The 10,122-nt window shown below is 41.0% G+C and overlaps 1 protein-coding gene and 1 pseudogene across 1 annotated transcript in view; one reads left to right on the forward strand and one right to left on the reverse strand.

Moving 5' to 3' along the window:
- The window catches only part of AVEN (apoptosis, caspase activation inhibitor), a 191,736-nt gene that overhangs the window by 162,287 nt on the left and 19,327 nt on the right, over window positions 1-10,122 (forward strand). The window lies entirely within an intron of this gene.
- LOC104991639 overlaps window positions 1-10,122 on the reverse strand; it is a 13,947-nt pseudogene that overhangs the window by 1,626 nt on the left and 2,199 nt on the right.

Below are 10,122 nucleotides of genomic sequence, written 5' to 3' on the forward strand. Positions count from 1 at the left end.
TATGTATGTGTGTGCATGGGGAGGGGATATATGTGAATATATATATATATATAAAAAACTGATTCATGTTGTACAGCAGAAACTAACACAACATTATAAAGCAGTGAGTGAGTAGGTTAGTGAAAGTTGCTCAGTTGTGTCCGACTCTTTGCCACCCCATGGACTATATAGTTGGTGGAATTCTCCAGGCCAGAATACTGGAGTGGGAAGCCTTTCCTTTCTCCAGGGGATCTTCCCAACCCAGGGATCGAACCCAGGTCTCCCGCATTGCAGGCGGATTCTTTACCAGCTGAGCCACAAGGGAAGCCCATAAAGCAGTTATCCTCCAATTAAAAAAAAGAAAACCAATTAAAAAAAAGAAAACAGTATATTGACTAATGGTCCTCTGTCTTCAGCTTGGCATTGTTTGTGCTTACTAGAGCTGGCCAGTTGGAGATTTTATGAAGAATATTGTGCTGGTGAGCAGTGAATTCTTACATGATTTAAGACTTTACAGAATCTTAAATGAAAGTAGAAGCTAGAAGGAGAGAAAAGACCAGTCAGTAGCTAAAGATATGGATGTGAATTTGGATTTTATACTATGAAGATATGAATTAGTTTCAGAAAGATGAATTGAGCTGATATGTAGGAAGAAAATGGTGAAACCAATCAAAGCTAATAGATAAGACTTCTTTATCCTTTAATATATAAGAGTCTGGCCTACATTTAGCTAGTAAACCACAAATTGAAAGTCATCTCATATTCCTGATAGAAAGCGGTTCAGACATTTTCTTTCACAAATGCTCAGTTTTCTCTGAGGGCATCATCCAGTGTCTGCTTCATCACGGGATTACAGTGTTTGGGGATTTGAATTATTTAACATTGCTTTTAATTGCAAGAGGAAAACTTGGGCAGATTAAGGTAGAAAATACTATGTTTGAGAGGTGTAAGTGGTAATAGGGATAGATTGACTTTCAAAAAAAAGTACACAATATAGTAAAAGAAAATTAAATAGTAGAGAGGAATGGATGATTGGCCAGGAAATTCAGGGAAGGTTTGACTCCACCGTGGGACCAGGTTGCTGGGAGTTTTACAGTGACCTTTGGAAAGGAGAGTGTCATTGTCCTTGTGGGACTGTGCTTTTTTTTCTGTCCTGCACTGAAGTGGGTGCGGGCATGTGCTTGAATCTGAGTGGCATCCTACCAATTCAGGCTGCTTTCTAGATAATGATGATTTGGCACTGATCTGGCTTTTCTTTCTCCTCTGCTTCCTCTGGAAGTGAATTGTATGTCGTTGGAAGATTGCTAATGAGATTAGGGGGCAGTCTACTCCTTGAGTGATTAGACCTGGAACCTTAGATTATATGTATGATGGTTTCATTAGCTGTGATAACCAACAGAGTCAACATTTTGGGTGTCAGATAAATAAAAAAGCCTAAGCAAAGATTTAGGTGGACCAAATCTTTTTTGAGGAAATTAGCATCACGAGTGAGTCATTTTATGTGAATGTATGTTTAAAACAAAGGGAGAGAGTGCAATTGGAATTGGAATTGCAATTTAAATTTCCTTTTCTTTTGTTTGTTGATTTTTCTGTAGTTTCCTCTTGTCTTGTTCAGCTCAGGATTTGAGAGCAAGTAAACCAGGGAGCAAGTCTTCTCTATATTGTTTGCATCCAGTTGTGTTTGACACAGTTGTGCTGAAAAATGTATGAAAGAATGAAAAAAATCAATAAATTTAATGAATGAATTTTTCCTCTTAAAGTCATTGTTGTTTAACATAACCTGGAGAAGGCAATGGCTACCCACTCCAGTATTCTTGCCTGGAGAATTCCATGGACAGAGGAGCCTGACAGGCTATAGTCCACGGGATTGCAGAGTCAGACATGACTGAGCGACTGATACTTTTACTTTTCATTTTCTTCATAACAGAATTGCGAAAAAAAGTTGAACGGCACATTTTGTCTAAAATTAATGTTAACTATAGTTTGAGAAGTTTGAAAATTACATGAATTTCTCTGAAATCATTGGAGGCAACTCATACTTTGGTGCACACCATCACTAACTGGCAGCTGACTCTTATTAATGACCTCTTGAGTAGGACCCTCTCACAGTTTGTCACAGATTGCAGTTACTTCCCTACCTCATATGCATTCTTCCTTTTTGACTCAAACCCCTGGTTGTTATCCGAACACATAGCCAGTGGGGAAGAAATTAATTATCCAGCCTTCCTTGTGGCTTGATAAAGGGATAGATACAGTTCTAGCCGAAAGAGAGAGTGGAAATGTTCTGTGGTAGCTTCTGGGAAAACCTTACAGATAGCTGCTGCATGTCTTTTGCCTCTTTTTCTCCAACTCCTCTTCCATCTTGCTGTGTAGAATTTTGCTGGGATAGTGTTACTGAACTAAGTGTGAGGACTCTGCTCAGACCCCAGCCTGGCCGAGGCCGTTCCTCTGCCTTGGTGGTAAAAGGTTCTTTTTCTGTTTGGGTTTCTGTAGCCAAATAACAAAACCAAAGCTTGAGATTGTTGCAGCACAAGCTTTGTTCAGTGGCCAAAGAACAGAGAAGCAGCAGCTTCATTCACAGATGAAATTCTTGGCCAGGTGATAAGAGGCACTTGATTTAAAGAGTTAAAGACAAAGAGGGGAGGGGGATGGCTAATGATAGGGAAGTAAAGCGTCTGTGTACAATGCCGGAGACCTGGGTTCAATCCCTGGGTCAGGAAGATTCCCTGGAGAAGGAAATGGCAACCCACTCCAGTACTCTTGCCTGGAAAATCCCATGGACGGAGGAGCTTGGTGCAGGCTACTGTCCATGGGGTCGCAAAGAGTCGGGCACGACTGAGTGACTTCACTTTCACTTTCAAAGGGAAGGGGCAGGGCTTTAGGGGAAGTGGGATGCCTCTCCCTTTTTATCCATTTTTGGTCCTTGATTTCCAGTCCTGGCTGTGGTAGGTATGTTATTTAATATGCTAATGTAGTAAAATCCACATATAATGAGACTCGGAGTCTTTTGGAGGTCAGATTCATTGCCATCATGGTTCCAGCTGGTTCTGTCTGGTTTTTGTTTTCCTTGTAGCTTTCTCTCTTATCTCTGGACCCTGTGACTTAAACATTTATGTTAATGCCTGTTAAAGGTAGGGGTTGACAGGTTTTGCCTTTCATACTGTTCTTGGGGTTCTCAAGGTAAGAATACTGAAGTGGTTTGCCATTCTCTTCTTCAGTGGACCATGTTTTGTCAGAACTCACCACCATGACCTGTCCATCTTGGGTGGCCCTACACGGTGAAAGGAGCAGTGACTCCACAAGAGATAGACCCAGACTTGCCCATGAGTGTCCAAGAGTCTCCAGCGGGGGTGTGGGACAGCGGTGGCCTGCTGCAGGGTCAGGGGCATTGAGTGGGGCAGTACGTGCACAGGACCTTTTGAAGAAGGTTGCCATTATCTTCATTATCTCCACCATAGTTTGGCTTCAGGTCAAACAACAGGGAGGGAACAGAAAATTGGATTACAGATTTACTGAGCATGGCCCTGCCCATCAGAATAAGACCCAGTTTCCCCTTAGTTGACTTCTCTGATGGCTCAGATGGTAAAGCGTCTGCCTACAATGTAGGACACCCGAGTTCAATCCCTGGGATGGGAAGATCTCCTGAAGAAGGAAATGGCAACCCACTCCAGTATTCTTGCCTGGAAATTCCCATGGACGGAGGAGCCTAGTAGACTCCAGTCCATGGGGTCACAGAGAGTCAGACACAACTGAGTGACTTCACCTTCACTTTTCTTTTCACATTCCCCCTCAGTCAGTCTCTTCCCATGAGGAAGCTTCCATAAGCCTCTTATCCATATCCATCAGAGGGAAGACAGAATGAAAACCACAACCACAGAAAACTCATCAAACTGATCACATGGACCACAGCCTTGTCTAACTCAATGAAACTGTGTGCACAAGGTTTTGTTTGTGCCCTCCAAGAGTCTGTTTCCCCAGTCCTGTATAAGTTCTGGCATCCGGTCCCATCATCTCATGGCAAATAGATGGGGAAATAATGGAAAGAGTGACAGACTTTATTTTTGGGGGCTTCAAAATCACTGCAGATGGTGACTGCAGCCACGAAATTCAAAGACACTTGCTCCTTGGAAGAAAAGCTATGACCAACCTAGATAGCGTATGAAAAATCAGAGACATTACTTTGCCAACAAAGGTCCATCTAGTCAAAGCTGTGGTTTTTCCAGTAGTCATGTTTGAATGTGAGAGTTGGACTATAAAGAAAGCTGAGTGCTGAATAATTGATGCTTTTGAACTGTGGTGTTGGAGAAGACTCTTGAGAGTCCCTTGGACTGCAAGGAGATCCAAACAGTCCATCTTAAAGGAAATCAGTCCTGAATACTTATTGGAAGGACTGATGCTGAAGCTGAAACTCCAATACTTTGGCTGCCTGAAAAGACTCTGATGCTGGGAAAGACTGAAGGTGGGAGGAGAAGGGGACTACAGAGGATGAGATGGTTGGATGGCATCACCAACTCAATGGACATGAGTTTGAGCAAGCTCTGGAAGTTGGTGATGGACAGGGAAGCCTGGCATGCTTCAGTCCATGGAGTTACAAAGAGTCGGACACAACTGAGCGACTGAACCAAACTGACAGGTTTTGAGTGAGGATCTGGTGTCAGCTCTGGCAGCAGCAGCAGGCATCCTGGTCATCATCTGGGATCGTGGCAAGAAGTGCTTCTGTAGGAATAGCAGAGCAATGAGCTGGAGGGAGCCTGGGCCATCATCCCAGCCTTTGACCACCTAAATTTCAACTTCATTTAGTTGACAGAAATAGAACCTTTTATCTTATTTGCTGCATGTTACTCTTCTTGCTAAGTTGCTTTAGTTGTGCCCAACTCTGCAGCCCACCAGGTGGGCTAGTAGCCCACCAGGCTTCTCTGTCCTTGGGATTCTCCAGGCAAGAATACTGCAGTGGGTTGCCATGCCCTCCTCCAGGGGAATCTTCCCAACCTGGGGACTGAACCCAGGTCTCTCGCATTGCGGGCGGTTTCTTTACCATCTGAGCCACCAGGGAAGCCCTAAAATGAAGTACTCATCCAGAAATGGTTGAACCCTTGTCTTAGGCATCTCCTGCATTGGCAAGCAGTCTCTTTACCACTAATGCCATCTGCAGAGGCAGGGGAGGAGGAAAATAAATACAGCTGTGCATTCTGAATTACCATAGCTTGATAACAAGCCAGCTCCCTCTCTTCTTGGTATCTTCAGAAAGGCTGTCTGAAGCTGCTGTCTCCCTACACTCTGTTTGGAAGAAAGTATTTGGTGGGAGCTGGGAGCCGGTGGATGGTCAGGGATGACCCTATGGGACGTCAAGTCTCCAGCACTTTTAGGTTGGTCAACTGAAGATGTTAGGAAGTTCATCCCGTAATAGCTCAGCTGTGACACAAAAGTTCCAGTATAGAAGGCAGTAGGATACTGGTCTGGCCTCCAGGAAGGCACTGGCAGGGCAAGACCTCAAGGGACTCAAGGGATTAGGAGCAATTGCTTCTGATCTTCATGGTCTTTCCAAGCCCCTGTCTTTGTAGCAACAGTGGGGCTTTATCTTATGAAAGCCACAATTTTTGGGGTTTCATTACATGCAGCCAGACATCATCCTCACTGACACGCTTTTTACTACAGATCAGTTCTAGGATCTTACGACTTCATTGTCCATCTGAGGAATAGTCTTCATATTCTTTGATGTATTCAGCCTTGTCTGAACATTTACTCTCATCTTTGAGTTCTACTCTCATCTACCAGAGTTTGGTGTTGGCCTGGTTTCTGAAAACAGTTGATCTGAGAAATTTTACTAAATTGTCTACTGTGGAACAGGGTTAATATGGAATATTTGCCAACTGTTTTGGGGAAAACAAGCTAGATTCTAAGTTCCAGAATGTCAGCATCATCCTTTGCTCATAAAGCCTAGAACCCTTCTGTGGTACCTGAGTATATTTGACGTTTCCTTCAATGTATCCATGCAGATGGGGAAGCACCTTTTTAGGGGCATTGGGAAGATAGGCACATCCTATTATGTAGTGCTCAATGTGGATATTTGATGCTCAAGGGCCTTTGGGGCCCCATACCTGGTGAGAAAGCTAATTATAGGTCACTGTTGAGCTAGAGGAGAGAGTTTTCTAACTTTCTCGTTCTTTTGCAACAACCTAACTTCTAAAATTCATCACTGTTGTGGTTTTTATAGTCTTTCTCACAACGACCAAAGTGTTAGCTGTTGCTTTGTTTCAGGATAAATACCGAAGTGCTTGACCTGTGAATCTATTAATAGAAAGACTCATCAGTGGGAGCTAGAAATTGGGGGTGGCAAGGACTTTTTTACATCCTTATAGACTGAACTATGGATCATCTCTGGATTGATCTGTGTCAGTGTGTGGATTTGGGATCTACCTTGCCTTTCCAAATATGTTATGTCTCATAGATGAGCTAGAGAAATTCAGAGAGAAGAAGGGTATGTTCCATTTTCTATAGCAGCCATGATGTTGACCATTGGGACATAGTGTCTTTCTATGAAGATGTCAGCCTATAAAGTTGTTTGTGATTTCCCATAGACATGGTGTCCTGATTGAGGGCATATTCTGAGGGCTGTGGAGGATGTAAGGAAGGTGATCACAATAAAGAAGAGCTAGGAAAATGGAGCTTAACATGAAGTGTGTGCGTGCCTAGGTGCTCAGTCGTGTCCAATTCTTTGCAACACCTTGGACTCCAGCCCTCCAGGCTCCTCTGCTCACGGGGATTCTCCAGGCAAGAATACTGGAGTGGATTGCCATACCCTCCTCCAGGGGATCTTCCCAACCTGGGGATTGAACCCAGGTCTCTTGCATTGCAGGCAGATTCTTTACTGTCTGAGCCAATAGGAAAGTCCTAAAATGAAATACTCATCCAGAAGTAGTGCTACATTCCTCTTGCTTTCTACAGTTGGTTTCCAAATGGACATACAACAAGGGTCTGGGCCAGTTTGATAAGGAAAAGATCCAAATACCTAGGATAGATGTCTGTTATGGGAATTGCCACTCCATTGGGTGTATTGTCCATCTTCCACATTTGCTCTTTAAATACATCTGACCTGTATTTTTGAAATTGAAAGTCTTGTAGGTTTCTTTGCCCAGATAAAGATTGTGCCTGAACTTTTACTGGTTATGTTAAGTTCTTTTACTTGAGTGAAAGCTCTTTTATGCTGATATAGCTGAAAGGGTAAACCTAACATTCAAAGCTGTCTTATCTATGACTAAAGGGTACATTTTTTGATAGCATGTTGGCATTGTGGAAGTCTAGCAAGTTTGGTGTCCACTTTGTCACTGATCCTAAAATTTGTGTTAGACTAGTTTGAGAAGTCAGGCAGAGGGCGTATCCTGGGTACAACCGTACAGTGATGGGTGGTGTATCACCTTTATTTCTCTGATGCTACTGCTGTTAGAGTACTTACAGGTCTATAAAATACTCTTAGTTTTTAAAGTACTTATTTACAGGAGCCCCTGAAATGATTCCTAAAGTGAGGAATTCTGTTTTTGAGTTTGGATTTTCATACCTTCAAATATTGTTAACAGTAGTGTATCAAATGTCACTACTCAGTAAATGAAATATTTATTGAGTATGTTTTTTTCCTAGGGAACTCAGATGGCTGAGAAGACTAGTAGAAATAATGGAAAGAGCTTTGTTATTAATAGTTATAGGTATAATAATGAATGTTAAGAGTCCAGGTCTTAGTGTCCAGTCATTAACTGGCTAGTCAGGCCACTGAGCCTGAGTTTCTTTATTGTTCTAGAAAGTGAGTGTTAGAATGAATGACACCTAGTGTTGTAGCTCTTGAAGTCTATGGATGTTTTGTCTTAAATGCATTCTGAGAAGGTCTTTGCCCTTAAGAAGTTTCAGCTTTTTTCTAGCTTTCCTTGTTTTGTTTGGCTCAGTTCCAAAAGTAACAAGTGCTTATTCTTTACAAAGGAAAATTCAACTGGAATATGTATTATACAGAAAGGATAAGTATCCTTCAACCCTGCCCTCTGAGAGAGAATCATTCTTAAAATAGAATCATCTTGACTTATTTCTACGCATGTATTAGTATTTTTGTGATATGTACACATATGTATGTGCATATATAGCATGTACATACATGTGTGTGTATTATTCACACTGTACTAAAACTTGATTTTTTTCATGAAACAATTGAGATGATGGACATCTTTCCATGGCAGTACATACAAAGCTATATTATTTTTGTAATTGAAGTATAATTGATATATAACAGTTTCAACTGTACAGTATCATGACTCAGTATTTGTATATACTGCAAAGTGATCACCACAATAAGTGTAGTTGACATCCATCACCGTACATAGTTACAGTTTTATTTATCTTGTGATGAGAACTTTTAGATCTACTCTCGTAGCAAGTTTCAGTTATGCAGTACAGTATTACCTGTAGTCACCATGATGTACATACATTATATAAACTACTGTATTTTTTTAAAATGACCTTATAAAATGTCACTAATTGACTATTGTATACACATTAAATATGTATTCTGGCCAAAATGTCAAGTGTTGAATCATATTCAGCTGCAGCTAAAGCTAAATATCACTGTTATAGAATGGATGTACGGAAATACCTGAAAAAAATCTGAAATTTCAAATCTAAAACTTGATTATGAAGGTTTCTAGTGGCCAGGTTTAATTTTGACCATATAGAGGCATTTTCATTTCTCACCACTGTCTGCTGTTAGATTGTCCTATAGTCACTGTACCACATCCTACACATTTGTAATACTCAACAGATGTTAGCTTGGCTGAGGTAGGTGGAGGAGCACAATATTATTTGGTTAGTTCTGCCAGAATAGAATACCGTTGAGGGTAATGGTACTCCGCACAATTGTACTTTCTAAGAGTAACTGGATAAAAACTAGGTAATAGACTAGATGAAGATTTATCTCCTCATTAACTGCTAGATGTGGAGATCTGTTTGATCATGAGTTTCATTGATGGAATCCTCCAAATTGAAGCACTGTGCACTGCCCTTTCCCCCATATTCTTTTCTCTTATGACTTATTACACAATGTTGAATATGGTTCTCGGTGCTATAGAGTAGGAATTTGTTGTTTATTTTGCATATAGTAGTTTGTATCTGCTGACCCCAAGCTCCTAATTTATGCTCCCCCAGCCCTTTCCTCTTTGATAACCACAAGTCTGTTCTCCGTCTGAGTCTGTTTCTGTAAATAAGTTTATTTGTATTATCTTTTTAAAGAGCCCACATGTAAGTGATATGATATGGCATTTGTCTTTCTCTTCACTTAGTATACTTCACTTAGTATGATAATCTCTAGGTCCATCCATGTTGCTGCAAATGGCATTATTTCATTCTTTTTGTGGCTCAGTAATATATAATACATGCATACACCATATCTTCTCAATCCATTCATCTGTCAATGGACATTTAGGTTGCTTCCATGTCTTGGCTGTTGAAAACAGTGCTGCTGTGAACATTGAGGTTTATGTATCTTTTTGAATTAGAGTTTTCTCTAGATATATTTCCTGGAGTGGGATTGCTGGATCATATGGTAGATCTACTTTTAGTTTTGTTTTTTTTTTAAATTTATTCTTTAATTGAAGGATAATTGCTTTACAGAATTTTGTTGTTTTCTGTCAAACCTCTGAATCAGCCATAGGTATACATATATCCCCTCCCTTTTGAACCTCCCTCTCATCTCCCGCCCCATCCCATCCCTTCAGGTTGATACAAAGCCCCTGTTTGAGTCTCTAAGCCATACAGCAAATTCCTGTTGGCTATCTATTTTACATATAACAATGTAAGTTTCCATGTTACTCTTTCCATATATCTCACCCTCTCCCCCATCTCCCCATGGCCACAAGTCTATTCTCTATATCTGTTTCTCCCTGTAAGTAAATTCTCAAGTACATTTTTCTAGATTCCATATATGTGCATTAGAATATATGACATTTATCTTTCTCTTTCTGACTGACTTCACTCTGTATAATAGGTTCTAGGTTTATCCACCTCATTAGAACTGACTCAAAGGCATTCCTTTTTATGGCTGAGTAATATTCCATTGTGTATATGTACCACAACTTCTTTATCCATTCATCTGTTGATGGACATCTAGGT

The sequence above is a fragment of the Bison bison genome, unplaced genomic scaffold (assembly GCF_000754665.1).
Source record: "Bison bison bison isolate TAMUID 2011002044 unplaced genomic scaffold, Bison_UMD1.0 scf7180017864197, whole genome shotgun sequence".
In the NCBI taxonomy this organism is placed as follows: Eukaryota; Metazoa; Chordata; class Mammalia; order Artiodactyla; family Bovidae; genus Bison; species Bison bison.